We start from the raw sequence: 5658 nt of genomic DNA on the forward strand, positions 1-5658 counted from the left end.
TCTCAATGCAAAATAAGATAAAATAAAATAAAAAATAAAAATAAATAAATGCGAAAAAAAAAGTAAAATGAAAGCAAAACCATGGGTTGCCTCCCACGCAGCGCTTGTTTAACGTCATTAGCTTGACAATTAGAATTTATACACTTGTAGTAGTAGGAATCGGTGGATCAATCAGGGTGTGGCTTGAGTAGTATGCTGGAATGTCTCCTCCTTCGTAGAGCTTCAGTCTTTGTCCATTTACAATGAATGGAATACATGTTTGGTTCTTGATTTCTACGGCTCCTGATCTCAGAATCTTGGATACTTCGAAAGGACCAGTCCATCTTGAACGTAGCTTTCTAGGGAAGAGTCGTAACCTAGTGTTGAAAAGGAGAACAGAATCGCCTACATTGAAGTTTTTCTTTACTATTCTTTTGTCATGATAGGCTTTTGTCCTCTCTTTATATATTTTTGCATTTTCGTAGGCCGACTGCCTAAGTTCTTCTAATTTATGAATGTCTAGGGTACGCTTTTCTCCAGCGGCTAGGTAGTCTAAATTCAAAGTTTTAGTGGCCCAATAGGCCTTATGCTCTAACTCGAATGGTAAGTGACAAGATTTTCCATAAACTAGTTGGTAAGGAGTAGTTCCTATAGGGGTTTTGAAAGCGGTTATATAGGCCCATAATGCTTCTTGAAGCTTCTGAGACCAGTCTCTCCTAGAAATAGAAACAGTTTTCTCTAGGATTTATTTTATCTCCCTATTAGATACTTCTACTTGGCCACTAGTCTGTGGCTGGTATGGTGTTGCTACTCTATGCCTAACTCCATATTTTCTTAAAAGTTTGTCAAATATTCGCGATATAAAGTGTGATCCTCCATCGCTTATGACTAAACGTGGTGTTCCAAATCTAGGGAATATATAGTTTTTAAATAGTTTGATTACTACCCTAGTGTCGTTTGTGGGTGCAGCTATAGCTTCAATCCACTTAGACACATAGTCTACAGCTACTAAGATATACCTGTTTCCTAAGGATGGTGGAAAGGGTCCCATGAAATCTATACACCATACGTCGAAGAGTTCTACTTCCTGAATGTTTCTTATAGGCATTTCATCTCGTCTTGAAATGTTTCCAGTGCGTTGGCATCTATCACATTTGACAATGTAAGCATAGACATCACGCCGCATGGTAGGCCAGAATAGGCCATCTTGAAGAATCTTGGTGTATGTCTTAGAGGTGCTCGCATGTCCACCATAAGGTGCAGAATGACAATGCTCGATAATACTATTTACCTCTTCTTCTGGAACGCAACGGCGAAAAATGCCATCTTTACCCCTTTTGAAAAGGAGTGGTTCGTCCCAATAGAAGTTTCTCACATCGTGGAAGAATTTCTTCTTGCGGTGGTAGTCAAGATCAGGGGGTACTATATCAGCAGCTAGGTAATTAACGAAATCTGCATACCAGGGTACGTTACTTATTGCTAAGGAATTTTGGGGGTGCTCATAAGGATCTAGGTTATTATCTTCAATGGTTTCTACTCTAGCGATCAGTCTATCATAGGCAAAATCATCATTTATGGGTACTAGTTCAGGTTTTAGATGTTCTAGCCTAGAAAGGTGATCGGCTACTACATTCTCAGTGCCTTTTTTATCTCTTATATCTAAATCAAACTCTTGTAGTAATAGAATCCATCGGAGTAACCTGAGTTTGGCATCTTTTTTACTTAATAGGTAACGAATGGCAGCATGATCGGTGTAAACAATAATTTTTGCTCATACTAGATAAGATCTAAATTTGTCTATAGCGAAAACTACGGCGAGTAATTCTTTTTCGGTTGTTGCGTAGTTAAGTTGGGCCGCATCTAGGGTTCTACTGGCATAATAAATGGCATGTAATTTTTCATCTTTTCTTTGTCCTAGAACGGCCCCAACTGCATAATCACTAGCATCACACATTATCTCAAAAGGTTCCGACCAATCGGGCGGTTTCATAATGGGTGCAGAGATTAATGCTTGCTTTAAAAGATTAAATGTGTCATTACATTTTTCATCAAAAGTGAATTCAGCATCTTTCATTAAAAGTCCGGTTAAAGGTTTAGTGATTTTGGAGAAGTCCTTAATAAAACGCCGATAGAATCCAGCGTGTCCAAGAAAGCTTCGGACTTCTCTGATTGTTTTTGGTGGTTTTAGGTTTTCTATAACTTCTATTTTAGCTTTATCTACCTCTATACCTTTTTCGGAAACTATATGTCCTAAAACTATTCCTTCGGTCACCATGAAATGACATTTTTCCCAGTTTAGCACGAGGTTAACCTCCACGCATCTCTCCAGGATTTTCTCAAGGTTAGCAAGACAATTGTGAAAATTGAATCCGCAAACCGAGAAATCGTCCATAAACACTTCCATGATACCATCTAGGTAATCTGCGAATATTGACATCATGCAGCGTTGGAAAGTAGCTGGGGCGTTACAGAGGCCGAAAGGCATTCGTCTGTAGGCAAAAATTCCATAAGGGCATGTAAAAGTAGTTTTTTCTTGGTCTTCGGGGTGAATAGGTAATTGGAAGAATCCAGAGTATCCATCTAGATAACAGAAGTAAGAGTGTCTGGCTAGACGCTCCAACATTTGGTCTATAAATGGTAAAGGGAAATGATCCTTCCTAGTTGCTTTATTTAATTTTCTATAATCTATACACATCCATCATCCTCCTTCTAAACGTTTTGCTACATGTTCGCCTTTATCGTTTTGCACGACTGTGATGCCTCCCTTTTTAGGTACTACATGCACAGGGCTCACCCACTTACTATCCGAGATCTGGTATATTATACCTGCCTCAAGTAACTTAAGAACTTCCTTCTTAACAACATCACTCATTATAGGGTTTATTCTTCTCTGATGCTCCCTTGAGGGTTTTGAATCTTCTTCTAACGAAATCTGATGCATGCATACGGATGGGCTTATACCTTTCAGGTCAGAGATATTATATCCTAAGGCTGAGGGATGTCTTCGTAAAACGTCTAAAAGTTGGTTCGTTTCCTCATGGCTCAAGGTAGCACTAACTATAACTGAACGGTTCATCTTTTCATCGAGGAACTCATATCTCAGGTTCTTAGGCAGTTCCTTAAGTTCTAAGGTTGGTTTCTTAGGGCATGGCATAGGATCTGGGGTAAGGGATAAACATTCGTAAAGGTTATCATCAATGTAAGGTTCTTTAAAGTCATCATCTTCCTTTATGGGGATTGATGGTAACTTAATTGTTTTTATAATTTCTTTTTGTTCTAATTCTCTAACGCATTCATCAATGATATCTAAGGCATAACACGAGTCTCCCATCACAGGTGCCATAAGAAATTTCGAAAGTATAAATTTTATTTTCTCGTCACCTACCTCAAATGTCAACTTTCCTTTCTTGAAATCTATTATGGCTCCTGCAGTTGATAAGAATGGTCTACCTAGAAGGATTGGTATATCATTGTCCTCTTTGATGTCCATGACAATAAAATCAGTAGGGATAAATAGTTGACCTATCCTAACAGGAACATCTTCTAAAATGCATATCGGATATTTAACAGATCTATCGGCTAACTGAAGTGACATCTTAGTGGGTTGTAACTCTCCTAAGTTTAACCTCTCACAAACTGCTAGAGGCATTAAGCTCACACTAGCTCCTAAGTCTAGAAAAGCTTTATCGATGACATGATTACCTAAAAGGCAAGGAATGGAGAAATTTCCAGGATCTTTATCTTTCTTTGCTAATTTGTCCTCGGAAATAGCATTACATTCCAAAGGCTTCGGATCGTCAAGTCTACGTTTGTTGGTAAGGATGTCTTTCAGAAACTTTGCATAAGAAGGTATTTGGGTGATGCCTTCTGTGAAAGGGATTTCTACATGAAGTTTTTCTATAACTTTAATAAATTTTTGATACTGTTTATTGATCTGGGTTTGTTTGAGTCTTTGCGGATATGGTATAGGTGGTTTATATGGCGGGGGTGGTACGTAAATTTTATCCTTAGGTTCTTCTCCTTTCTCTCGACCTTCCTGGTTTTCAGATTCCTAAAGTTCCTTTACTTTGTCCGGGGGTTTGGTACATTCCTTAGAAGTTTCGGGTTCACCCAATCTTGGGTTTGGTGGCTCATCATAAGTGTTCCCACTTCGTAGGGTAATGGCATTGGCTTGTCCTCTCGGATTTTGTTGAGGTTGTCCAGGGAATTATCCTCCAGGTGTAGTCTGAGGGGCTTGGTTTAAAGCTACCTGAGAGATCTGGGTTTCAAGCATCTTGGTATGAGTAACTATTTGGTCAACTTTGGTTCCTAACTGAGTAACCAATTCATTAACATGAATGTTTTGGTTCATGAACTCCTTGTTTTGTTGGGTTTGAGCGGTGATAAAATTTTCCATAATTTTCTTAAGGCTCGGCTTTGGTGGTATAGGTTGCATAGGTTGATTTGATCTTAGGGCTTGATAACTAGGTCTCGGAGGTGCATTATTTTGGATAGGGTTATTATTTTTATAGGAGAATTTCTGGTGATTCCTCCATCCAGGATTATAGGTATTCGAGTATGGGTTCCCTTGGGTGTAGTTCACTTTCTCGGAGTGGGTTTCGTTCAATAGACTGCATTCTGCAGATTGGTGTCCTTGGGTTCCACATATCTCACAATCCGATGAAACTGCGGCTACAGTATTCGGGTTCGTGTACATATGCTCGACTTTGAGGGCTAATGCGTCCATTTTAGCTTGCATCATGTCTATAGAGCTTAGTTCATGCACTCCTCCTTGGGCTTCCTTCCTCTCAACTGTCCCTCGTTCGACTCCCCATGATTGATGGTTTTGAGCCATGTCTTCGATGAGGGCACTAGCTTCAGGATAAGGTTTGTTCATCAGAGCACCGCCTGCGGCAGCGTCGATGGTCATCTTTGTGTTATAATGAAGTCCATTATAGAAGGTTTGAATGATTAACCAGTTTTCTAAGCCATGATGTGGGCATGCTCGTAACAACTCTTTATATCTCTCCCAAGCTTCGAACAGCGATTCTCCTTGGTTTTGGGTAAATCTAGTTATATGGTTTCGAAGAACGGCGGTCTTACTCGGGGGAAAATATCTAGCAAGAAAAACTCTTCTAAGGTTATCCCAAGTCGTAATGGAATTGGGTGGAAGGGAATCTAACCATGATATGGCTTTATCTCTGAGGGAAAAAGGAAATAGTCTTAAACGTATTGCCTCAGGAGAAGCTCCATTGGTTTTAAAAGTATCTACTAATTGAAGAAATATTTTTAGATGTTGGTTAGGGTTCTTGGTAGCGAGACCCGCGAATTGTCTCTGTTGCACTAGTTGCAACAGGGATGGTTTAAGTTCAAAATTATTGGCTGGGATAGTTGGGTTTACTATACTAGAACTAGGTTCTTCATTAGATGGTTGAGCGAAGTCCTTAAGAGGTCTTTGGTTTTGATATTCGGCCATAGCTCTCTTAATTCTATGAACGACTAAACGTGCGCGAGCGTAGCGTTCAGGTTCTGCCAGAGGGTTTACTAAGCTTAAACTTCCGATACTGCGAGTTCTTCGCATTGACCGGCGGGAAATAACCTAAGTCTAAACGATATAACAACAGGAAAATGAAATTTGACGAAATTGGTCTCCGGCAACGGCGCCAAAAACTTGATGCGGTTGTTTTTCGCAAGTATACG

The 5658-nt window shown here is 39.7% G+C and overlaps 1 non-coding gene across 1 annotated transcript; it reads left to right on the top strand.

Moving 5' to 3' along the window:
• The first annotated feature begins 4943 nt into the window (after positions 1-4943).
• On the top strand, positions 4944-5050 carry LOC127133472 (small nucleolar RNA R71). Its single transcript, XR_007807442.1, has one exon. It is a non-coding gene; the product is annotated as a small nucleolar RNA R71 (small nucleolar RNA).
• Positions 5051-5658: the final 608 nt, after the last annotated feature.

This window comes from Lathyrus oleraceus, chromosome 3 (genome assembly GCF_024323335.1).
Source record: "Lathyrus oleraceus cultivar Zhongwan6 chromosome 3, CAAS_Psat_ZW6_1.0, whole genome shotgun sequence".
NCBI classification, from domain to species: Eukaryota; Viridiplantae; Streptophyta; class Magnoliopsida; order Fabales; family Fabaceae; genus Lathyrus; species Lathyrus oleraceus.